The following is a 26,703-nucleotide window of genomic DNA, read 5'->3' as shown; positions in this document are numbered from 1 at the left end:
CATTGGTATTGTCTAACCCCCCCTTGTGAGTGCTGTTTTCTTGTTCATGGATTGAACTTTGGAGAGAACCTGGGAGCAGTGATTTGGTCGGCGGGTACACCCCCGCCTAAAAGAGCACCCGCTCGAGATTGCAGCAGGCTGGTGGACTTGGGAGCTATATATATATATATATATATATATATATATATATATATATATATATATATATATATATATATATATATATATGAAGCTCCAATTTCCCAGTTTAAATAAGAAATATCCGCACTCCAAGGCTCAATTCATTCAGGTTGCTTTAATGGTACAGCAGACAAGACCGACGCCCTCGCGTTTCGGCAAACAGCCTTTTTCGATGTCAGTAGCCACTGAACATCGTCTTGTTTTTAAACATTACTTAGTGTAGTGGAAGAAGGACTGATGGTGCGCTGACATTCACCAGCGCCATCTTGGAGTGGCAAATAAACAAACATTAAACAACGTTGTGATCAACTCCTTGTATGTCAGCATATCTATAAACATACAACTAACCACTAAAAAGAACAGAGTAAAAGAAAGGTAAATGCGTCACATGTAATTTGCCACATTCATATCATACCACTCGAAATATTTACGGGCAGCTTAATTACTCGATGTTCACTTTGTCACAATTCAGCCGTGTATCGGCAACTGTCCTTCTTAAACCACTACTCATATCTGTTAATCATAATATCTCAACCCGCTAATATTTACAATTACAATAAACAATGACATTTACAATAGCTCCATTAGATTCAAAAGCTCGTATGTGTCATATTGTATGAAGAAGAAAGTCATGTCGTTGCATTAGCATATTTACAGATTTGTCATAGTTACTCTGTTATATATCCCTATTGGTTTATAGAATATTCGATGATAGATTAACCAACCATAATTCGAATCAAACCGAAGGATTGAAAAAATATATATATATATAACCAATGTGATAATGGTCACTATGAAATTCAAGAATCAGAAGACACTACGTTCCACCACCAACCATTGTGATTGTTGTCCAATACTCCTAACCTATATACATATATACATTGATGCTACCTGCACATTGATTTATTCACATATATACAGGTACTCACTTGTTATCAGGCCCGCCATATATCATACATTGTTGAACTATTGTGTGTTGTATTATTATGTTGCAACTGTGTGTATCCCGATGTTATTACAGATATTGATATACACAACTGCTCGTTCTTTTTTACGACCGTCTACACCAGATGTATTAGTAGCCTGGATGTTATACATGTTATACACCTATGTGGACCATGAGGTCTTCGCCACTGTTCAACCCCCAAGGTGTTTTTGTGTGGAGGTCGATAATATACCTGGATTCCAGCCTCCGTAGTTTTTTCAACCTGTCACCCCCCCTGATATTATCCGGGATGAAATCCAATCCATAGCACGCAAGTAGATTGCGGTCACTTTTGTGATATTCCGCAAAATGTCTTGCGACAGGATATGCTTGGTCCACCTTATCTATTGCCCTCATGTGTTCTAATACCCTGATTTTGAGAGGGTGCACCGTACTGCCGATATAACGCAGCCCGCATGGGCAAACGAGACAGTACACCACATAGGGGGTGCTACATGTGATGAACCGGTTGATTTTTTTAACCATGCCTGTGTCTTGGATGGTATACGTAAGCGTTCTTTTGCTATTGCAGCACGCTTTGCATTTGTGACAGGGAAAGAAGCCCTTCATGCTTCTCAGAGTGTTAGTGGTAGGGGTCACTTTATCAAAATGGCTCTGTACCAACTGGTCACGTATAGACCGAGTCTTTTTGAAAGTTACCAGGGGGTGTGTTGGGATATCCTCACCTATTACACTGTCGGCTTTGAGAATGTGCCAGTTTTTTCTTAGCATGTATTTTAAGTGATTAGCCTATATATATATATACACAATGTATTTGTGGGGGGAGATCAACCCACAACCCACACCCCGAATTTACCTTAAATGCATGGTAAAGGCACAGTGGCTTTCTATCATTCGAACAGGATGAATGGCCAACCCAATCACTACCCCATCAACCATGTTTACAACCGGCATTCGAAGTCCCCATAATGTTTCGGTGTGACAGCGAGTCAAAGATTACGGCTGTGCTTCATCTTTCTTGGCACGGTCTATCTTTATTCTGTGGGGGCATTCTGTTACGTTCATGCAGTTGTGAAGATACTGGTGATGCCGGTTTGTTACGTCATGACAGTTTTCTAGCAACTATAAGAAACGGGATACACCACTTTCTCTTGTCTTTTGGCCTTGGCTGTTAAGCGAAATGACGAGTGCAGGTAAAGGAGAAGACACATAGTGTGGAGGAAAGCCCAGCTGTGTTTGCTGAGTTACCATCGATGTGAGCAATTCAGCAAATGATCCAGGCAGCAGTGGCAGCTGCCTTTAAAGTTGGAGAAGGACTTTCCTCCTCTAAAAAAAACCTTGCTTGGAGAATCCTATTCCTGATGGTACAGAGGGGGGAGGAGGACATCAGAGGGAGATAAGTACAAGGACATGAACTGAAAGAGGTTCTTCATATGTAAGGGAGATTATGGTTTTCCCAGAGAATTATTTCACAGAAGAACATGATAATTTCTTCTTCTAGGACCAGATTTAGCCAGAGTTTCAGACCTTACTTTCCTTCTTTAACCCCTTGAATGCTCGTGACGGAACCATTCCGTCACGAGCCACGGTGGTGCTGTGCTGGTGACGGAATGGTTCCGTCACAGCCCGGCATCCGCGCCTGCGCGGCGCTGATTTCGCGCCTGCGTTTAGCATTCTATTAGGCGGGCGGGGCCGTGATGGAACCATTCCATCACAAGCACAGCGCCACCGCGGCTCATGACGGAGTGGTTCCGTCACGAGCATGGCAGCGCCGCGCGGCCCCCTCGCCCTTAGCGCCGCGGCGGAATTACCGCCGCGGCCCAGTGGTTAAACGTGTAATGGAGTCAGAAAGAAAAGAGGTTGATAAACATGTCTTTCCTAAAATTTTGGCAAGGAGGCATCTGATCCAGAACTTTGCTGATGAGTTCCCATCAACAGTCAGGGTGAACTAGTTGATGGCAGGCTTGACCTCGCAGGGTGAGATTATTCCAAAGGATGCCGCTCCTCCGAGTCCGATAGGTAAAAGGGAATATTCTGGTAGACAAACACACATTTGCAGCATCAAACGTTGCTATAAGAGCTGTAGCTTATTCTTCTTCTGCCATGCAGTCCCCCATGAAGGAGTTTAAATCTTTAGTGAAGTTAGTGAAGCAAGGAGCTGATATAAGTCTGATGTTAGCCATGATGGAGCTGCACAAAAGATTGTTCTCTGATTTATCATACAATCCTTTAAGTGCAACTGCTTCCATGGTAGGGTTTTCCATAGTAGCAAGACTGTAAACTATGGTTAGGGTCTTGGAAGGTGGACACATGTGACGTGAGCGAGAAGCAGACCAGGACAACCTCAAAGGCTGCCACCAGCGTCTCGTCCTCGCAGACGGGTCCCAGCGAACGCCGCTCTTCCTCCGCGTCTTCCTTTTTTCAGCGCGCCTACACCATGTGACCCTGTCACATGACCGGCCCAGTAAGAGGAGTTAAAGGGCCCGTACTCCCCGGGGACATTCTGTGAATAGAGAAGGGGAGAACAGTGAGGGGAAAAGTGCCCCGAGCGTGTCTCTAGAGAGTCCGTGTCCTCGGTGTCCTCACAACACATCACAACGGAGGAGATGTTAATGAAATTAGCAGAGGACAGAAAATTCATGGCTCCAGTTAAATCAAAAAGGGCCACATTTTTGATTAATAATGAGAACTCTTTTCAGGAAGCGGTAATGGCTGGGAGGCTTCTTCTGTAGTCGCGTCCCAGCCCAAACAAAACAATTCTGCTCAGCCCCCAGCAAAGTCCTGCCAATATGGACAAGGAGGATTTGCCAGTGGGAGGTCAGATCTCTCATTTTGCAAAGGTTTAGAGATAGAATGTGGCAACCCAATGGCTACTGCAGATTGTGGAGGGAGGATTCCAGATTGTTGTTGATGCCCTCATGCCAGATTTTTTCTGCACCACCCCTCTTCTGACAAATCTTTTTTTTTAAATTCAGAACCTGCTTTGTTTGTTAAACAAAAAGGCTACTGTGCCAGTCCTGCCTTTGCAAAGAGGAAAAGGAGTGTATTTGATTATTTTCCAGTAAAGAAGACCTCAGGGGATTTCAGGCCAATGTTCGACCTGAGAAATGTGAATTTGTATATCCCTATGTAAGGTTAAAAATGTTGTCACTTCAGAAAATCTTTCCTTTAGTACACAAGAGGAACGTCCTGGCTTCTCTAGACTTGTTGGATGCATACGTCCATGTACCTATCCATCATATGACAGAGATGCCTTTGTTTTTGCATGAGGGAACAGCACTGTCAATACCAGGTACTGCCTTTTAGACTTTTTTCTTCAACAAGGGTTTTCAGTATAGTTCTAGCTCCTTTAGTATGAATCATTCATGATAAGAGTATTTCCGGATCTGGATGATTGGCTCATTTCAGCGTCTTCTCTTCCTAAAGCAATCCAGCAAGTTCAGGAGGTGTGCAAGGTTCTACAAGATCACGGACTGTTGTGGAACTGTAGTAATTCAGCCAGGAAGGGTTGAAGTCACAGTGAGTTTAATTAAGTGGTTCCTCTGCCAGAAAGAAGGATTCTTCCTTTCTCATCAACTAGAGTTGGAAAGCGGTATTTGACTGTGATCTGATTTGCAAAGTAAAGCTCTGCTAAGCTAACCTTCCATGTTTTTTTGATTTCTGTACTGGAGAGTAGTGCACTCACAAATCCTGCACTTGAAGGCAGGGGAGAGTGACCTTGGTGTTATTGCCAATTGAAAGAATCCTAGTTTAGATATGTTTAGGCGCCTTCTGTTGTCCTTCATCCTATAAAGTAAGTAGCAGAGTGTCCTTCACAGATACTTGGGAGTCTCATTTAGTGTTGAGTAAATAAGCGTGGCAGGTACAGAGAGAAATTAAAGCCATAGTGAAGACTGCAGATCTTCTTAATGTGGTCTACAGTTATTAAGCCTTGGATCAGACAGGGCAGCTGATAGCGCCAGCCGTGAGCAGGGTAACACAGTCACATTCTAGCGACTCGTGCAGACTGCTTTCTGTATCCGAACTGTGACTATTGCCTAGCAAGCTGCACCTCTGCTTGATCTGTGCCTATGACCGTGTTCAAAGTGCTATAAACAGTATACCAACTCTTAGAACAGTGCGTAGGCGTCAACTAACCTAGACTTAAATATCAGAGTTGACTACTCTCTCTCTTGACATTCAAGGATAGTTGGTGACCGGACTGTGTTAACCACTTTTTTTTTTTTTGTCCCTCTCCCCCTCCGATGCACTGTTTACTTATTTTTCATGCTGTATTTTTTTATCTCTGGTTTGCTTCCTTACTGTCTGCCTACTATGTAACGCAATTTACTTCAGTTTTTTACAGTGGGTATGTAAACAGCTCTGATACCTACGGGTCAAGCTAGCGCTATATAAAACTTTTAAAATAAAAAGAAATAAAATAAAGAAAGTTGTTTCTGATCCCTACACAGAACTTGACCTCCATCGGGGCACACTTCAGAATGGAAGTGGGACAGGTTTTCTTGCTGGAAGAGAGGAGGTAGAAACTGGTGATGGAGATCGAAGATCTAATAGAACAAAGCATTCCTCCAGTGGGGCAATGGCTTAGACTGCAGAGTCTGATGGTATCTACCCTATCATTGGGCTCGTTTACATATGTGTTCCGTAATAAATCATGTTAGCTCACTGGGTACCAAGGTCTCAGAATTACGAACAGAGGGCGCCAGCCATGAGTCAGGTGCAGAGGATCTCAGACTAGCGGTTGCAGGAGGAGAGTCTCTCATGGGGTCCTCCTTTTCATGTGACATCAATAATGATTGTCACAAATGATGATGGCAAGCTAGGGTGAGGTGCCACACTCGAGAGTATACTGCTCCAGGGATACATTTGTCATTGTACACTTTTAACAAGGGAGGAGCAATTTTACCTTTGAGTGAGGGACTGTAGAGATTAAAAACAGCTCCCACTGATCTGTCAAACTTTAAGCGACAAGAAGTCACCTGAGAGTGCCAAGTACCAGAAGAATTAAAAGTGAGTCCCAAATAGCTAAACTCCTTTACACCCAACAAAGACTGTCCATTACATGTAAGTCTGTTTAAAGTACATTTACCAGGGCCCACAGCCATAACTTGTGATTTGCTGTTATTTGTAGTCAGATCTATATTTCTCATAAAAAGCACAAAATGGTTCACAAGTTCACGCAGAGCTTCTGGTGTACGGGCTAGTAGAACCGCGTCATCAGCGAATAGGAATGTGGATCCCTGGACTCCGGCGATTCTATGGGTGTCAGCAAGGCTGGATGTCAGACCATGAGTTGATGAGAGACACTCGAGAATACAGTATTTAAGGAGGTTTGGGAAGCAAGCACTGATGGACTTTAGCATCAATACCTGACGATCTCTAAGGACTGATTACTACTAACATTTTTAACCCAATACCCCCTGGAGGCCGACGAGCACATCCAGAGAGGTAGCCAGCTAAAGTTTGAAAAGCTGGTTGATTGATGATGATCATTGAATAAGAACTCCTTCCAGGCTCTGAGGAGTTAATAGATTTAATCTTGTGAATTCCCAACCACCAAGGGCTGTCGCACTTCCTTCTTTTGTCCCGGAGAGGACCCTACTTGATGTATCTACAAACACACATATATATACAGGGTTGAAACGTCGACATACAACCAGCTCATATCCTGGCTCACTATAGCTCACTATAGCAATTAATTTTAAACCAGCCCTGTATTTTCCACTCCTATATTTCAATGAATAGGTTGTTTTATAAAAATAGGTGTTGTACTATGCGCTGTTAATGAATAAACATGCGTTTTTATACATACGATTTGTATCCTACTCGTATTTATATATGAGTGTTAAGTTACACTTCATGGTCTCAGGCGAGGGCAGGATCGCCTCGTGGAAACATTGTTCCTATCGGCAAACCCGCTCGGTACTACCTGTTCAATCCTCACCCGACCCTGTATGGTCCTGATGAAAAGCTTGGGGAGCTTGAAACATGTCGACCACAAAACACTGATCTAGCCAAAATGTAAGGTTAGGATACAGTGTTACCCCATTTTAATATACCAAACTAGGAGCAGAATAAATTGTTGAGGCCCACTAGCACGGTATTTTTAAAACACACACCCACTCCACCATCACCACACTTTACACCACACATAGTCATATCACAAAAAAGTGCTCCTGCGTAGTCCGCTAGTCGCAGCACGCCCCTTTTCGTAGAAAACTGGGATGGCCCCAATGATGAAGCATGTCACCGTGGGGAAACCCCGGTGAGTGAGGGGACTCTAGAAAGAAATTTTTCTTTCTTATTCTTGGTACACACTGACAAAATTGACAGTAACCATACACACCAACTAGGTCTCTGAACCCTTCGGCTAAAACAAAATAAACATGTGCGAGAAGCAACTCAAAGGGAGGAACAGGACAGTAGATTATCACAGGAAAAAATTCTGAGTTAGAGAAGAAGGGGAGAAGGAGAACAGCAGATCAGCACAACAGAAGAGAACAGGGAGTTAAAGAATGAGGGAAGGTGGAAGAGAGTAGCAGATTAGCAAAGCAGAGGAGAACAGGGAGTTAAAGAAGGAGGTGGGGTGGAAGAGAGCAGTAGATCAGCACAGGAGAAGAGAACAAGGAGTTAAAGAAGGAGGCGGGTGGAAGAGAACAGCAGATCAGCACAGTAGAAGAGAACAGTGAGTTAAAGAAGGAGGCGGGTGGAAGAGAGCAGCAGATCAGCTCAGGAGAAGAGAACAGAACAGAACAGGGAGTTAGAGAAGAAACAGGGTGGAAGAGAGCAGAAGATGAGCACAGGAGAAGAGAACAGAACAGGGAGTTAGAGAAGGAGGTGGGTGGAAGAGAGCAGCTGATCAGCACAGCAGAAGAGAACAGCGAGTAAAAGAATGAGGCGGTGGAAGAGAGCAGCAGATCAGCACAGGAGAAGAGAAGAGAACAGGGAGTTAGAGAAGGAGGTGGGTGGAAGAGAGCAGCAGATCAGCACAGGAGAACAGGGAGTTAAAGAAGGAGGCGGGCGGAAGAGTACAGCTGATCGGCACAGGAGAAGAGAACAGGGAGTTACAGAAGAGGCGGTGGAAAAGAACAGCAGATCAGCACAGGAGAAGAGAACAGAGAGTTAGAGAAGGAGGCCGGTGGAAGAGAACAGCAGATCAGCACGGCAGAAGTGAAAAGTGAGTTAGAGAAGGAGGCGGATGGAAGAGAGCAGAAAGATCACCACAGAAGAGGAGAACAGAGAGTTAGAGAATGAGGCGGGTGGAAGAGAACAGCAGATCAGCACAGAAGAAGAGAACAGGGAGTTAAAGAAGCAGGTGGGGTGGAAGAGAGCAGCAGATCAGCATGGGAGATGAGAACAGGAAGTTAAAGAAGGAGGCAGGGGGGAAGAGAGCAGCAGATCAGCACGGGAGAAGAGAACAGGGAGTTAAAGAAGGAGGCGGGTGGAAGAGAACAGCAGATCAGCACAGGAGAAGAGAAGAGAACAGGGAGTTAAAGAAGGAGGCGGGGTGGAAGAGAACAGCAGATCTGCACCGGAGAAGAGAACAGGGAGTTACAGAAGGAGGCGGTGGAAGAGAGCAGCAGAACAGCACAGGAGAAGAGAACAGGGAGTTACAGAGGAGGCGGTGGAAAATAACAGAAGATTAGCACAGGAGAAAAGAAGAGGGAGTTAGAGAAGGAGGCGGGTGAAAGAGAACAGCAGATCAGCACGGGAGAAGAGAACAGGGAGTTAGAGAAGGAGGTGGGTGGAAGAGAACAGCAGATCAGCACGGGAGAAGAGAACAGGGAGTTAGAGAAGGAGGCGGTGGAAGGGAACAGCAGATCAGCACAGAGAAGAGAACTAAGGAGTTAGAGAAGGGGGTGGGGTGGAAGAGAGCAGTAGATCAGCACGGGAGAACAGAACAGGGGAGTTAGAGAAGGAGGTGGTGGAAGGGAACAGCAGATCAGCAAGGGAGAAGAGAACAGGGAGTTAGAGAAGGGGGCGGGGTGGAAGAGAGCAGCAGATCAGCACGGGAGAACAGAACAGGGTGTTAAAGAAGGAGGCGGTGGAAGAGAGCAGCAGAACAGCACAGGAGAAGATAAGAGAAAAGGGAGTTAAAGAAGGAGGTGGGGTTGAAGAGACAAGCAGATCTGCACAGGAGAAGAGAACAAGGAGTTAAAGAAGAAGGTGGGTGGAAGAGAACAGCATTTCAGGACGGGAGAAAAGAACAGGGAGTGAAAGAAGGAGGCGGGTGGAAGAGAGCAGCAGCTCAGCACGGGAGAAGAGAACAGGGAGTTAAAGAAGGAGGCGGGTGGAAGAGAACAGCAGATCAGCACGGGAGAAGAGAATAGGGAGTTAAAGAAGGAGGCAGGGTGGAAGAGAACAGCAGATCGGCACATGAGAAGAAAACAGGAAGTTACAGAAGGAGGCGGGTGGAAGAGAACAGCAGATTAGCAAAGGAGAAAAGAACAGGGAGTTAGAGAAGGAGGCAGGTGAAAGAGAACAGCAGATCAGCACGGGAGACGAGAAAAGGGAGTTAGAGAAGGAGGCGGGTGGAAGAAAACAGCAGATCAGCACGGGAGAAGAGAACAGGGAGTTAGAGAAGGAGGCGGTGGAAGGGAACAGCAGATCGGCACGGGAGAAGAGAGCAGGGAGTTAGAGAAGGGGGCGGGGTGGAAGAGAGTAGCAGATCAGCACGGGAGAACAGAACAGGGAGTTAGAGAAGGAGGTGGTGAAAGGGAACAGCAGATCAGCACGGGAGAAGAGAACAGGGAGTTAGAGAAAGGGGTGGGCGGAAGAGAGCAGTAGATCACCACAGGAGAAGAGAAGAGAACAGGGAGTCAAAGAAGGAGGTAGGGTGGAAGAGAGCAGCAGATCAGCACAGGAGAAGAGAATAGGGAGTTAAAGAAGGAGGTGGGTGGAAGAGAATAACATTTCAGCGCGGAAGAAAAGAACGGGGAGTGAAAGAAGGAGGCGGGGTGGAAGAGAGCAGCAGCTTAGCACGGGAGAAGAGAACAGGGAGTTAAAGAAGGAGGCGGTTGGATGAGAACAGCAGATCAGCACCGGAGAAGAGAGCAGAGAGCAGAGAGGTAAAGAAGGAGGTGGGGTGGAAGAGAACAGCAGATCAGCATGGGAGAAGAGAACAGGGAGTTACAGAAGGAGGCGGGTGGAAGAGAACATCAGATTAGCACAGGAGAAGAGAACAGGGAGTTAGAGAAGGAGGCAGGGTGAAAGAGAACAGCAAATCAGCATGGGAGAAGAGAACAGGGAGTTAGACAATGAGGCGGGTGGAAGAGAACAGCAGATCAGCACGGGAGAAGAGAACAGGGAGTTAGAGAAGGAGGCGGTGGAAGGGAACAGCAGATCAGCACGGGAGAAGAGAACAGGGAGTTAGAGAAGGGGGCGGGTGGAAGAGAGCAGCAGATCAGCACGGCAGAACAGAACAGGGAGTTAGAGAAGGAGGTGGTGGAAGGGAACAGTAGATCAGCACGGGAGAAGAGAACAGGGAGTTAGAGAAGGGGGCATGCGGAAGAGAGCAGCAAATCACCACGGGAGAACAGAACAGGGAGTTAAAGAAGGAGGCGGTGGAAGAGAGCAGCAGAACAGCACAGGAGAAGAGAAGAGAAGAGAACAGGCAGTTAAAGAAGGCAGTGGGTGGAATAGAGCAGAAGATCAGCACAGAAGAGAACAGGGAGTTAAAAAAGGAGGCGGTGGAAGAGAACAGCATTTCAGCACAGGAGAAAAGTACAGGGAGTTAAAGAAGGAGGCAGGGTGGAAGAGAGCTGCAGCTCAGCATGGGAGAAGAGAACAGGGAGTTAAAGAAGGAGGCGGTGGAAGAGAACAGCAGATCAGCACAGGAGAAGAGAACAGGGAGTTAAAGAAGGAGGTGGGGTGGAAGAGAACAGCAGATCAGCACGGGAGAAGAGACAGGGAGTTAGAGAACATAGTAAGCGGATTGGCAGCACTATTAACGCCCAAAAATGCACTAACCACTTGTCACAAAAAACACAGCACTGAGCGGGCAGTATAGACCAAATCCTATTGTACCCTGTGAACCTTGCGAACAATCCTCCTCACCCAGGTTTAACATCAGCCATTAACTGTACCAGGAAGCAACGTCAGTAACAGCACCATGCAGCACTGAGTAAATGAAAGGTCTTGTTAGGGAACTATATGGTATTGAAATCCAGGGCTTTGAGTGCACACACTAATCTGGCTGAAGCCATGACCAGGAATGCAATCTATCAAGAGATCAGACTGAGGCCTCAAGAACCCGAAGGTTCAAAAGCTCCGTGACTTGGAATACATAAAATCGTGTTAAAGTTTTACAGGGACAGATGTCCTCAGTAAAGGAACATATGAAATGGAGTCTTATTAAGCTCCATTTTAACAAGGTCTACCATATGTTCCTCATTTGAGAGAAATCCAAATTCATCAAGTACAGACTCACGGGTCTAATGTCCTAAAGATATGTTGTTTTATGTACCCAACCAGCTATGCATATCTGGTAAGGGCAGAGTATAGGACATCACATGGTGCCAACGATTTTAGTGATATAAGGTTCACTGGAAAGGATATACCAGCCACCATGGTGATGCATAACCAAAAGGTGACAAGGTGGAATGCTTCCAAAAGGGATTCCTTTGAAGCTTCAAAGCTGAGGCGTCCGACGCTGGATAGGGGTCCTGCATCAGCAGCTCAAGAGATACCTCTGCAATACATTTAAAAAGTTTATGCAAACGTCATCTGTGACGTTTCCAAGAGCGAAGAGAACAGACTGGAACAAAAACAAACAAAAAACAAGCGTCTGTCATCAGCCCCGAGTCAGCACTTTCTTGAGACTTCCAGTCCCAGCACTTGCTTTCCCTCCATTAGCAGCAATCATACCATAGGTTTCCAAAAGGTCTGAGGAGATAGCAGCGTGCCAGCTTGCTGTACTCCTCAACAGCCTAATCGTCCTTTTATCAGGAGCAGTGCTGTGAGGGGAGGGGTCAGCCTGACCTCTCCTCCACCGACCATAGATGCGCTGTATTTTTAACCAGCCTCCTTGACCTAAAGTTAAAAGAAAATTAAACAGCTTTCACACACGTGGTTTGAGGTTCTTTTTTGGCCACTAGCCATTTGACAACAACTCCCATTTTCTGAGACTATACACCATAAACATGGGGCAGCAACTTTAGAAAAACAAAATTACTTATCTCAACTAATGCTAGCTTAAATAAAGTTTAAGCTGATAAGTTACCAGAGTAACTGCGTGGAGGCAGTTTAAGCCTATGTTCAGCATTTCCAGTCCCTGAACTGAGAACACGTTTAAAAATGTTTAAAAAAACGTAAATAAGCATTTTACTTTTCCAAATTGCTGCAGATTTTCATAAGCAACATTAACAGGTAGAACATTGCAAAACATGGGCGAGACGCGCTCTGTGGTGGAGGAGGTGGAGGAGGATTGAAGCGAGGTGTGTGCGTTTGGCCGAGCGAGAATAAAGCCATATGGCGCCTCTGCTCATTCCTGTGCACGTGACCGCACGCAGAATGCTACACAAAGAGCTTTGGTAGGACTTTTAAAAGCCCTAACTATTGTCTCGCAGAGCAGCGCATGCGCTGGCTCAACAAGACCTAAAAATAGGACTAGCTAAAGTGAAAGACCTGAAAAGGAGAGAGAATTTATGTTATTGTCTTGTTTTTTGTTTGAATTTGAAAGGTCACCCATTTGCACAATATATCACCACAGTCACCCATTGAATTGTCTGTGTATTTGTTATTCTGTTTTCTTGTCAGACAGCCCCCACAATTAGCAAGAAAAATAGAGAAATAAAACAAATAATTTAATAAATATATATATTTTTGATAAAAATTTACAGAGGTGTGGTACATTTAGAGAAGTCCAGTACAAAATCACTATTGATTGTGAAAGAAATAATCAGGTTCTGAACCAGTACCCCGTGGTACTTACCCAACGGAACGACTTGTAGCTTAATAACTAGTAACCCAGGTTCCGAGGGATACAGGGTGACCCCATTGATCTTAATGGATGTGTATTGGGGGCAAAGATCATTTATATATATAATAGACAGTAAAGGGGCCCATATGCACCCTTGGCACACTCCACGTTTAAAAAAAATGTCAGGCAACATGTCGCCATTCGAGCTGATGCGCACTTGGCTTTGAGATCGACATTTAGGTAATACAGAAAGCTGACCAAAAAGGCCTGACTCCCAAGTTCCAACAGCATTAGCCACAGCTTTGAACTATTCACTGAGTCAAATGCCATAGACAGGTCCATAAACCCAAGATACAGGGGACAGTGCTTAGCCACAGTATATTTATTTATGATTAAACTCAAGATCAGGCACTGCTCGGTTGTTTCTAGTCCGTGGCAGAATCCATAATGGATGGGCAAAAGAATGTTACGGTATTCAGCCCACTCAACCAGGTGATTATAAATCTCTCTTCCAATAATTTTGACTGTGGTGTCAATAAGTGAAATAGGTTGATAGCATTTTGGGGCCATGCAATCCCCCCTTTTTAAAAATGGGCACTGTGGTCGATAAGGACCAATATGTTCATATTCAGGGAGCTGTTAAAGATGTTGGTTATCAACAGGCCCCATACCTCTACATTACATTTTAAGAGGTCCATTGGGATACCATCTGGCCCGGGCACTTTCCCACCTGTGCACTGATGTGTAGCCTGCACCAACTTGGGCAACGATAGGTTAAGTGGTGAGGTGCTTGACAGTTTTGTACATGGGGAGATGTCTAATTCTACATTCTCTTCTAGATAATAAATGGTGGTAAAATGTGAGACCCAGTCTGCCCTCAAGATATTACAATTGATAATGATCTTATACTCTGTACTGTATTCCAAAAATAGTGCTTTTACCCCTCACTGCTGCTGTTTCTAGTAGTTGTTATTATTTAAAAGATCAGGGAGGTCTCCTTACAAATCCAATTAGGGACAAGGAGCAATGACCAATATTAGAAAAAAAGGTCCCTGTGTTTCCAAACCTGGAAAGGTATATAAAGTGCAAACCTTCAAAACTCAAAAATCCATTAATGGGTTTTTGAGTTTTGAAGGTTTGCACTGTATATACCTTTCCAGGTTTGGAAACACAGAGACCTTTTTTTCTAATATTGTTTCTAGTAGTTGGCAATCGTTTTTATGCAGGGCTTTCTTCCTTTTGTTCAGGGCATGTTTGTAGACCAAGCGAGCCGCTGATACATCAGCTTGCACTCTGGGAGTAATTGATAGAACCTGTTTTAAATTATGATCAGCCATCGAGCATGACTTACCAAACCACCTTTGTACATTCCTGTTGGCCCGAGTAAGTGTTAAAAGAAACTGTTTCATGGCCAGTGCTAAGCTATTATAAGATAACAACATACAGTCCCCACGGGATTCAGCCAATCAGTTAACAAATAGTCCTTGATACAGGTTAAGAAGAGATGCTAAGGCATCAGAGGGATTACTGAGTCTCCAAACCAGCCGAAGGCAGTCGCCAAAGTTGTGTACTGGTGAAATTGCGGGTGTAGGTGAGAACCTATTAAGGGGAAGGAATCCCAAAATGGAGAGTGCATTATGATCACCCCATTCCGTTTGAACAACCCCGCTCTTAAACAAAGGGTAAAGGCTTCAGGACACGAATATATAATCAGTTATAGAGGGTTGACCATGACCTCTATGGCTGGGATGTCGGAACTCACTCTCTGAACTAGGTTTGATGTACTCTGTCTTCTATGATTTTGAAAATCGAAATAAAGACTTTATTGATGATTATGATGATGAGGTTGACTAAATTGTGCGTTGCTAAATAGCTGGCTAATTTACCACGCCTCTCATCTCTGGTTACTACTTAAGCACCTCCGTTCGAGGACCCAACTCTTAATATTGGTTCACCCAGTTTAGCATTGAAATCTCCACACAGAACATATGATAGTTGTATTATCCTACTATTCTTGGCTGGTGAAAGATTAGATAGAAAATCAAACAAATGAGAAAAAAGTAAACACCTCAATTAACAAAATCATTGTTGTAAATATTAACAACATGAATTGTAAAATGGGACAGTCAATCCCAGAACTGAAAAGCTTGAAAGGGTCCAGATCCATTATCGATAGGTTTATTTATCATCCACACATAACTTTGAATAGACCCAGACTGTAAGACCGCCCACCGTTCCCACCCACAGGGAAGCAATTGTTTGTGTTAAATAACCAGCATAACCATCTATGGTAACTGGGGAGTTGGCCTAGGTCTCCCACATGGCTTCAATATCATATGTACTAATAAATGAGCACCAGCCAGGGTTCTTCGCCTTTTCTCCTAACCCTGCAACATTCCAACTCAATCAAGAGAATCTACAGCCTGTGGGTACATTATTGTGGGTTCTAGTTAAGGAGACAGGAACAGCCATAGAAACTAGGTCTGCTAAAGCATTTGAACTATCTACGCTAGTAAATCAATCGACTGAAGAAAGGACATTGAACCTGTTGAATGTTGAAACATTAAAGAGAGCGGCGGCTCAGCTGCAAAGACCTGGTGGGTCATTTGCACAAGGCTTAGGAGTTGAGCCAAGGCAAAAAGTACCAAGGGAGCGAGAGGGCAATCACTGCTGGCAATCTCGAGTCTGGTTCATGCAAAGATTATGGATTACGTTATCATAGTGCTATGGATAATTGACATAGTGGCTTGCCGGTTTGTAAAAGAAGCCCAATGGTACCAGAGCAATATTGCTCCTTGGGGCTGACTGCGGACTTGATCCAACAATACTTTACATGCTATAAAAGGAAGTCTAAAATTGACAATAACACAGTCTACAGAGGTTTCTGCTGATCGTGGCCCAATCCAAGCGCATCTTCTGACCATTAAAATATCCTTGGCATACGCAAGAGGGAAACTTTTGTGTCTCACCAACCAATTCAGGGATTTATTAAACAGTTCCTCTGCACATTCACTTGACCCCTTGCTAGGGGTGGGACATCAGTAAGTACAGCCACATAAGGACAAGCGGCAGGTGGAAGATTAATCACTACGCGGTCTGGCACTGAAGCAAGAGTGCTAACCGATGGTATAGTTTCGAGAGGTACCAACGGACACACTTCCTTACTGATAACAGGTGCAGGACCAGAGTGTGGAACTAAAGAAGCCCACGGTGCCACTTGAAGAGGAGACCAAGCGGTGTTGACTATTAGAGGAAACACTAGCTGCTGAGAGCACCAAATTTGAGCCAAAAGTCACTGCGAATGTAGCTGGCAGCGGTGTCTTAATGCATGTAAGGTCTGCAGGTGGTAGAGCAGCACTGGCTTGATGCAACAAAACCAAATGGGATCAAAAAGGCACAAGTTTCTTTTTAAAGGCATCTACGCGAGCAGTTAAAGGAGAAAGATCCAATTTTAGCCAAGATTTTAGACAAGAGAAGAAGTCCTCGAATAATTGCTCTGCGCCATTGTGAGTCAGCCAGTCAGTAGTCCTTTCCCTCAGTGGGGATGTATTGCAGGAAGTAGTGGTTAAAAATGGTGTATCTTTACCCAAATTTTGAGTGTGGGCCTGTGTGGCAACCTGAATCAGGGCAGCAACTGTGGTACTAGATTGATTTTGTTTTAGGTGGGCTCCGTGTTTGGATTTCCTCGGGAAGGCAGGGGAACCAATGTCCCATCCACCCCCCCCCTTACCACCGACATGAAAGCTAGCTCTTCTGACCATTTGTTAACAGTAGATTTAAACTTGGAGAATTAGAACATCCCGGAGTCTCAGTTCTTAACAGTGAAACAGCATTTGCGGGTGAGGGAGATAATACACTTGCTCCTAAGCCATTTACAAGCTCATGGCTGGGATCAGTTGAGCCACAGGACATCCTTTTCTCTGCAAGAGCAAATTCATTACATATTACATTTATTGCACGTTGAGGCATCCGATCAATAGAGGTGTCCTTGGAGGACGGAGTGGCAACTTGACGGCTTCCTGGTGGCTTATTTTCCCCCATGTTTAATGAAGAACAGTAAACCACAGTGCACTCCGACCGTTATAACAATTATAACTTCCATACAAATTGAGGAAAAGAAAATCACTGCTACCTTTACCACTGGTAGAAAAAGGGTTTGCATCCAGAGCGTCAAACCGAGAGACCGGGCACAGACCAGCCTCCTACAGTCGATGACAGGTGCAGGACGGGCCCACCCTTGGCCCGGGCTTTGCCTGGGCATGTCCCATACATCAGGAACAGTGATGGCGCTATGAGTGCTTCAGTAGGGCTCCTCCCCCCTGCCTCAGCTGGGTCGGGTAAAGAGGCGGTGCTCCCAGGGACTCCGAGTCCCACCAGGGAAATACCAACAGCAAAAAATTTAGAAACAGTCCCTTTTCAGTAGTCTCCAGTACTCCGAGTCCAATTTTTCCTCGCCACAATTCAGTTCCCCATCCTTCCCAGCTCAGGAAGGGTACTAAATCAGACAATTGGAGGTTTTGTTAATTAAACAGGATTTGCAAGAGGGTGACTTTTTAGGTCTCGCCTGGCGTTAAAGCGCAAAGCGTTGCTCGCTGGGCGAGAGATATTGTAAGAGAGTAGATTTTAGAAGGGGGCTCGAAGCCCCGCCCATCATTTCCTTTGGGTCGCGTCAGCATTTATGCTAAACGCTGGCTTCCCATTGAAAATGATGCTTCTTGGCCACTGCCCTTTCTCCTTTTTTGTCCGGCCTATCGGGCCTGGCTCCTCTGCTCCACGGCTGTCGTGAAGCAATTTGTTATCTTTATGAGGGCCACCTGTTTCTAATTAGCGTGTCCTCGAGCGAGCGCGCTTGTTTTCATCTTGTCCTGAGATGACTCTTCTTCATAAGGGTTGATTAGTTAAATAGAGTCCTGTATTTATTACTATTTTTAGGGGGGAGGATGTCTCAATTTCCCCCCTGTGAAAGGCTTCAAAAAAGGTGTTTTGGGAAGTATGAAATGCATTTTTATGCCAACTTTATCCGTGAGATTAACTCGAGATTCGTAGACCTGGCCCCGTATGCCCAGGGTTGATTGTATTTTTTGCGGTCGGCCTTGATGGGGGCTGTTGGCTGTGATTTAGTGGAGAGAGGCATGGGTTTGCTTTGCCCTCTCTGCACAATGTCATGTCTTGGAAAGGGCGAGGGTGGCAGCAGGGGCCTGTACCATTCATCTACGCCACTCGAGGTAAGTGGTAGCCCACCGTCCCTGGGGGAACTCTACAGTGAATCCCAGTTTAGCCATCTTTTAGAATTCACTGCAAACTGCCAGATGCGCCGCATTTGGAGGCCAAGTTGCAAGCACAGCCCTGAGATGGACACCCATGTGCACAAAAAGCAGCAAGCGGGCCACATCTGCGGTGGCCCCATCGAGAATTTATGCAGCGATGACAAACAAACACAACAACAATGCCGTAGAGCTGTGCTTAATCTTTATCTGTTGAAATCGGCGGCTTCAGTGCTTGGCAGGGGCTGCGGCGGAGAGCCGAGCCCAGCAGGAGCCAAAGCGCCCGGTAGAGCGGAGGGGACACCACGCGCGCATGTGGCTCTTTGTTGGCCTGTTTAGCATCTGCGCCTCCCTCGTCCCTTGACACGCGTATAAATGTAGAATGTGTCTGCAAAGAGACCCCAATGCCGGCTCTTTACACAGGGCCCTAAATTGTTGCCTGTTTTACTCTCTTGCCTGATCAACGCTGTTCATTTACAAGAATGGCCCTGGCTGCCAAAGCGCGCGCCGAGAAAGGCCGAGGGGGCTATGGTTCCTAATGCGATGCACACCCCCGCCCCCCTGCTGGGACCCCGCACATAATACCACATAAATACAGAATTGTGCACGGCTGCGCCTAATGCAGGCGGCAGCACCAGTCAATTGCCTGGTTGCCACAAAGGGCCATTAGCTAGCAACAGAAACTATCTTGGCACCTCGCAGCAGATGGGGCAAATATTTTGCAAAGCAATTTTACGTACAGAAAACATTTGGGTTACGTGGTAATGATGGTTGTTTTGGCCTGGCATTAAGTGCACATTCTGCTGGATATGTCTTCTTTTCTTTGTGTTTTTTTGTGTTCTGTATTTTAAAATCTGCAGCGCGGGGGGGTATCTCTTGGCGGTTATGCACCTGGTAGTTGCTTTTCGCAGCCGCAGGGAAGGAGCATCTATCGAGGGCGCTGTCCTTGTGGGCTTTTTGTGAAATGCTTTGCCCAGAATCCTACCACATTTCTTAGTTTAAACGAAAACTCGCACTTCCCATCTTTAAGAGAAGAGCCTTCATCGAAGTTTTTTTTTTTGTCTTCCACCAAGTTTATTTCAGTAAAGTTACTACTTCGTGGTTTTTTTTTTTTTTTTTTTTTGTATAGAATTTTTTTTTATTGGCATACAAAAGAAGGCCGTACAAAAATATATATATACAGGTGTGCGTACAATAATGGCGGTCATATCTATAACAGTCCATTCGTGGGTGCGCGTTTGTTCTCCCTCCACTGGAGGAGGAGAGAAAGAAGAAAAAAGAAAAAAGAGAGAAGAGAGAGGGGGGGGGGTTGTCCTTTACTGGGTCTTCCTCAGGTGCTCGTCGAGAGGGTCCCACATGTGTAGCTTGGCTTTATGTTCTTTTGAGAAGTTGCCCGTAATGTTGTCGGCTCCTCTCAGGAAGGTGACCCAATTAATCCATGTTTTGAAGTTTGCTTTGGCTGTGTTTTTCCAGTTCGTTAGGATTATTTTAAGGGCTGCTGTGAGGAGTAGGTCTAGGAGTTCTCTCTCTTCTTCGTGGTTTTTAACAGTAGAAACTTCTCCAGGAGCTATTCGAGGAGTTTTAAGACTAGAAGAACCTCAGGGACTGGGAACACCTGTGTCTTTAAAGAGGGACTAAAGGGAGAAGCCCCTTCTCATGGTCTTTTATCTGCAGGGTACAAGTCTTAAACAAGCATTTGCAATGCAATAGGTCTCGCAGTTGTGAGAGTTTGAGCTATTGGCATTGTAAATGGCAATATCTTTAATTTACGTGTTGGTTTTTAAAACATAAATAAAAGGCATTGTCATTTACAATGCCAATAGCTTAATCTCTTGCAAATGCGAGACCTAGTGCATTGCAAATGCTTGTTTTATACTAATTAGAGGGAGGGAGTAGTCCATCTTGGGGGAATGGGAAACTAGCAGGCTACCTTTTGCGTTGACGATCTTCCCACAGAAACTATTGCTCATTATGTAATGACTTTGGCAAGTAAGGCTCGGACTTGGTGTAATGAAGATTACCAGTAAGCAACCAGGGCATTATTGTTTATTGTTTTGAACTATGTTTTCAGAAGGAAGCAGTAGTGTGCCAGCCAGCACCTTCACGGTTGGTTGCCACTGATGCATGCACCCTCATAACGGGTGCGATTTCAGGGTATAAAGATGGTCTACACAAACTCAGACGAAAAATTAGCTGGGGCTAGCGTTGCCACCTGGCTGTGTTTTTTTATCGGAATAACTGTTATACCTGTATGACTGTTAGTACAAAAATGTGGATCACCTAAAGTCTGTATTTTTTTCGTTGTCAGTACATACTTTAAACTATAAATGTAAGAAGAAAACTCTTTAAAATTTGTACAAAAATGTGGACCACCTTAAAGTCAGTATTTTTTCCCTCATCAGTACATGCTTTAAACTATAAATGTAAGAAGAAAACACTTTAAAATGTGTTCAACGGCTGCCTTAATGATCCCTGGCTCATAATTAAAGTAAAGTAAACAATTACTGAAAAGCCATGCTAAAAATGAATACTGAAGATGTCATGTACATTTCTACTTAAGACTCATGGCCGGGCGGGCCTCTGTAGAATCTTAGACGTGAACAGATGGCAAGGTGGCAAACCGAGCTGTGACACTGTCTCCTCGTCTTTCTTTGGGCGGCTGGGCAGAGTTCAAGAGAGTGTTCGAAAAGCAGGACTTTCGGAAGATGTCCCACAGAACATTGAACCACTTGACATCTGCATACACAGGTGTTTTCAAGGATGGATTTGCACTACATCGTGTCTGAACCACAGTTCCCAGCTTGCCCCCGAGATCTTAAAACATATTTGCTACTTACACTGATTTAGAACCATAGCTTTCTGCAGGATCTGTTTGTGGGGAAAACTTTAGAATGCCTCAATTTACAGTAAACTACAACTCCCAAAGGGCCAAGCGGGATATAAGCCAATGAAATCACACAGTCATACATTCTCTCCCCAAAAATCTTTCCCCCAACCTGTCATACTTGCGCGTCACATAATCTTGATCCACGCATACCTTCTTATTTGTTCCCGGCCCTGCACTGGATCCGAGAGAGCGCGACAGGGACGTAACCCTGCCGGGCACCCACAAAGCAGCTATGCTGCGCAGGGGGCGGGGCCAAGACCGGAGCCACCATCACAGAGGCCTGCTGATGTCACGACCGCTCTGCGAGTGATACAGTCGCCCCTGACTATGATGACTGTGTCCACGGAAATAAGAGCAAGCCTACAAGTAAGAGGGAAAAAATGAAGTAGGTCGGCAAACTCATAAGCATAAAACATACTTTGGTGTCAGAGTTATTTAGGGGGCGAGAGGGGGTTGCGGAAGCTTAATTTTGTGTTTCATTCTAATTTATATTCCTGAAGTATATAGTCCCACAAGCCAGTCAGGTGCTAATTATATATTTTCTTTTGAGAACGAACCGCATATGCAGGGTCTTGTGTTTGCTTGTGTTATTGAGACGGACAATGTCACTGGTTTTCTTTGGAGTGACGTCACTGTTTGCTTTGTCACATAAGAACATATTTGTCGTTGTTTTTGTTTCTACACCCATTTACCAGGCCTGTTCTCGTTTTTCAAAGGTTTGTTACAGCAATAAAACCTTTGATTTTGCAAACCTCTTGTATCACAAGGCATCATGCGGGCACCCATTGGACATACTTTATCATAGTGTGCCGGGGTGCCCTAAGAGTAGCAGGAAAAGTCGTTTCCATACATGCCAACATTTGACAATGCCTAAGACGGAAAATTGCAGATTCTCCTAGCCAGTTATGAAAGAGAGTCCAGATTTGATTAAAGACAAGGAGATGAGTATTATGCACATGGACGTCGTTTGGGGTGCCCCTTGTCACCTCTGGCACTGCTTTTGTGACCTTAGGCCTCAGAGATAGCAACATCAGTGCCAAGAACACAGGCGTGGCTCTGCATTCTTTATTTTATGCCTATATTTCATTATAGTAATTGTGAATAATATTTAATTTTTCTTTATTAATGCTATAAAAATTGAGTACTCTTAGCTGAAACAGGACCGCCTCGCGGCAGCAGTGGTAAGTAAATGGATTAAATGTATTTTTTGTGAGTGCTTGTGGATCAGAATGGGCTTACGTGAGAGAGAGCTCTTGGCGTGTGAGCATTTGTGTCTCTGTGTGCAAGCATGTGTATGTGAGCGAAAGGCAGTGAGAATCAGTGACAGGCGGTGAGAGATCATATCAGTTAATATGTGTGATTGAGAAGGATTGAGTGAGATTAAGAGTGAAAGCAAGAAAGAGAGAATGAGTGTAGTGGGGTGTAAGATTGTGATAATGAATGCGTGAGTGAGTGAAAAGAGTGTGAATTAGTGAGTGTGAGCGACAATGTGATGTGATGCTTGCATGTTTATCGTGGCTTCTGTCATATTGAAGGTAAATATTGTGTGATAGGGACACCCTTGGCATAATACTGGCACTGGCATACTTGTGGCAATTCTTAGCATGACAGACACCTGTGACAAAATACTGGCACACAGAGGTAATTCCTGGCATATAGGGCACCTGTGGAAACATACTGACATACTTCAAGAAATTCTTGGAATGTGGGCACCAGTGACAAAATGCTGGTACTAGCACAATGGAGATCATTCTTGGCATAAAGGTGGATAACCTGGCATATGGAATAGTGACAACTATGAAAAATGCTGGCCCTGACATCCTGAGTTCATTTTTGACATGAGGGTCAACTTTGGTACCTGGGCCGCATAAAATGTAAAATTCTGATACTTGCATATTTTATGCCATTTTCTTATATAAGAGGCCTCCCATGGGACATTTGGGCACCTCATAACAAAATGCTGGCCCTGATACAACAAAGGTTATTTTTACATATGGGATCACCCATAACACATTTTGAAAAATAATTGCGGGCAAGTCTTTGGGAATGTTAGGTTCATTGGCTTGGCTCAGCAAGAAAAGTTTTGAATATTTAATCAGTGCCCTTTCATTGTACGTAGCATTTTAACAAATTTATGCGGCAATTGTGCAATAAAATGCACTATTTCACCTCATTCTTTTCAAAGTTTTCTCAGGGGGGAACCCCCTTTGCCTCTTCCGTGCGGCTGACGGCCCGACCGTCTGACGTCACAGTGGACGTGTGCGGAAGCCCTGGTCGTCTTTTGAGTGACGTCACGGTTTGCTCTTTGTCACATAGGAGTCTATTAGTCATTTGTGTTTCTACACCCATTTACCAGGCCTGTTCTCGTTTTTCAAAAGTTTGTTACCGTAATAAAACCTTTGATTTTGCAAACCATTGTATCACCAGGCATCATGTGGGCACCCAATGGATAGACTTTATCATAGTGTGCACTAAGAGCAGCAGGAAACCTTAATATGGAAGTCGTTTCCATACATGCCAACATTTGACAATTCCTTAAGAAGGAAAAGTACAAATTCTCCTAGCCAGTTGTGAAGGAGAGTCCCGATTTTATTAAAGACAAGGAGGTATTATGCACATGGACGTCATTTAGAGGTGGCCCTTGTCACCCCTTTCACTGCTTTTTGACCCTAGGCCTCAGAGGTAGCAAAATCAGTGCCAAGAACACAGGTGTGGCTCTGCATTCTTTATTTTCTGCTTATATTTCACTATACTAATTGTGGATATTTTATTTTTCTTTATTAGTGCTCTAAAAATTGAGTACGCTTAGCTGGAACAGGACCTTTCGCTGCAGCAGTGGTAAGTAAAAGTGGTTTAAATGTATTTTGTGTGAGTGCTTGTGGATAAGAATGGGCTTATGTGAGAGAGAGCTTTTGGTGTGTGAGCATTTGTGTATGTGAGCGAAAGGCAGTGAGAATCAGTGACAGGTGGTGAGAGAAATTGTGTGAGTGCATATCAGTAAATATGTGTGAGTGAGAAGGATTGAGTGAGATTAAGAGTGAATGTCAGTGAGTGAGTGTAGTGGGGTGTACGATTGTGATAATGAATGAGTGAGTGAGTGAAAGAGTGTGAATGAGTGCGTGTGAGCGACAATGTGATGCTTGCAAGTTTATTGTGGCCTCTGTCATATGGAAGGTAAATATTGTCTGATAGAGACACCCTTGGCATAATACTGGCACTGGCATACTTGTGGCAGTTCGTAGCATGACAGACACCTGTGACAAAATACTGACGGTGATTCTTGGCATGAAGGGCACCACTGGTAAATACTGGTATACCAGAGGTAATTCCTGGCATATAGGGCACCTGTGGAAACGTACCTGGCTTATGGGATGGTGACAACTATGAAAAAATGCTGGCCCTGACATCCTGAGTTCATTTTTACATGAGGGTCACCTTTGGTACCTGGGTCGCATAAAATGTAAAATTCTGATACTTGCATATTTTATGCCATTTTTGATATATGAGGCCTCCCATGGAATATTTGGGCACCTCATGACAAAATGCTGGCCCTGATACAACGAAGGTTATTTTTACATATGGGCTCACCCATAGCACATTTTGAAAAATAATTGGGGGCAAGTCTTTGGGAACGTCAGGTTCATTGGCTTGGCTCAGCAAGAAGAGTTATGAATATTTAATCAGTGCCCCTTCAGTGTATGTAGCATTTTAACAAATGTATGTGGCCCCCGGCCGTCCATTTTCCGCCCGCATGGAATTCTCCCGCACAATGGTAGAATTTGCGCTGCAGCAAAGCGGTTGAAAGAGGCCTGGGTGATTTGCTATGCTCACTAACTACAGTTTAGGGCAAGCATTATGCCCCAGAACGTTCAAAGATCAAGTCAGCACTGTAATATAGATGGTATCTAAAATAGACATTTATCAGTGTTATGTTATTCTAATCATGCAGTTATTATGGAGGTTCAGCGATGTCAATTGTTGTGATATTAGGGTCATGTGACATGCCTTCCTGAAAAAATCAAGGTCCAGGTGTAGACAAGTGCCCCTTTTTGCATGGTACCCCCGCTTTTTGCCTGACACTTGATGCATTTTGACTTGACCTGGATCCCTTCCAATCGGGTTCCCGGGGACTGTGTTCTTTCCCAAAACTGTACCTCTGTACCCCCCAATTGGCACATCTCTGGCAACCGGTACCCTTTGTAAAAGGTACCATGGGTACCAAGGGCACTGTGACCAGGGAGGGCCTCTAAGGGCTGCAGCACCTATCGTAGCACCCTTAGAGACCCTGCACCTTACGACCCACACACTGCCATTGCAGGCTGCATATTTTGGTGCAGAGAAAAGTGAAAGGTCGACATGGCACACATCCCTGTGTGCCACACCCGCAATCTACTGCCTGTGGCCTAAGTAAGTCACCCCTCTAGTAGGGTGTGCTAGAACCAAGGTGAGGATACAGTTGCATAAGCACTGAACCCCTACAGTGTCTTAAGTCCATTTTTAGACATTGTAAGTGCAGTAAAGCCATAAAGAGTATATGGTCTGGGAGTTGGTCATTACGAACTCCACAACTCCATAATGGCTTTACTGAAACCTAGGAAGTTTGGTAGCAAACCTCTCAGCACATTAAACCCACACTGATGCCAGTGTGGATTGTAAGTAAAATGCACTCAAGATGCCCCCTGAAAAACGAACAGCCCTGGTGTGGTTCCTGAATGGCTACCCGCCATTTGCCACCACCAGCCAGATTTCTGGACCCCTGGGTAGAGGGCCTCTGCTCTCTGGGTCCAGAAACAAAGCTCTTCCTGGGCAGAGGTATCATGCCTCCTCCCTCGGGATGAATACTTCAATGCTGATTCAAGAATTGGCAAAAGGTTCGCGTATATATGCAGGGATTGGGAGAGACATTACAGTTGTGTAGTGCCCAAGTGACATTATGAACCAAAAACATAAGAATAACATTTATATAGCAATATGTGTGAGGGTTCAGATACACTTTGTGGTTTATAAAAAGCGACCACTATCTTTTTTCATTTTTCAAGTACATAACATCTATATAATGATAGAATGCCAGTTGCAATGGTTTGCTTTTTCTCAATTGTCGACGGCGTTTGACGCTACATCCATATTAGGGTCGAAACGGGACACACTACACAACTGTAAATATTTCTTGTAAATCGTTAAAAATTGTTTCCACTGAAAAATGTATTTTCAATACAAACATTGAAGAACTGAATCAGTGTGTCTGTGTCTCTCTGTATCTGACATCTCACCCCAATCCCTGCATATATACACGAACCTTTCGCCAATTCTTGAATCAGCATTGAAGTATTTTTCCCACTAGAGCCACTGTTTTTTCTTAAAATACTTAATCACCCAGGCTCCCTTGTGAGTAGAGTTCCCTTGTTTTTACTTTACGTCCTCCCTCGGGATGGGCTGGGTCCACGAAGATGAAGCTTCAAAGGCCTGCCGCCTTTGTTAGTTGACCCTGCCTTTGCTGATTCCAGTA

At 44.7% G+C, this 26,703-nt stretch overlaps 1 protein-coding gene across 1 annotated transcript in view; it reads right to left on the bottom strand.

Annotated features, from left to right (window-relative positions):
• The window catches only part of LOC144825601 (coiled-coil domain-containing protein 159-like), a 209,675-nt gene extending 188,176 nt beyond the window's left edge, over positions 1-21,499 (bottom strand). Inside the window, exon 1 of the mRNA XM_078684169.1 lies at positions 21,348-21,499. The gene's annotated coding sequence lies outside the window, so the exon portion shown is untranslated. The remainder of the gene's footprint in view (positions 1-21,347) is intronic.
• Between the last annotated feature and the right edge of the window lie 5,204 nt (positions 21,500-26,703).

Source organism: Lissotriton helveticus, chromosome 1_1 (genome assembly GCF_964261635.1).
Source record: "Lissotriton helveticus chromosome 1_1, aLisHel1.1, whole genome shotgun sequence".
NCBI classification, from domain to species: Eukaryota; Metazoa; Chordata; class Amphibia; order Caudata; family Salamandridae; genus Lissotriton; species Lissotriton helveticus.
This window is presented reverse-complemented; position numbering and strand designations above follow the sequence as displayed.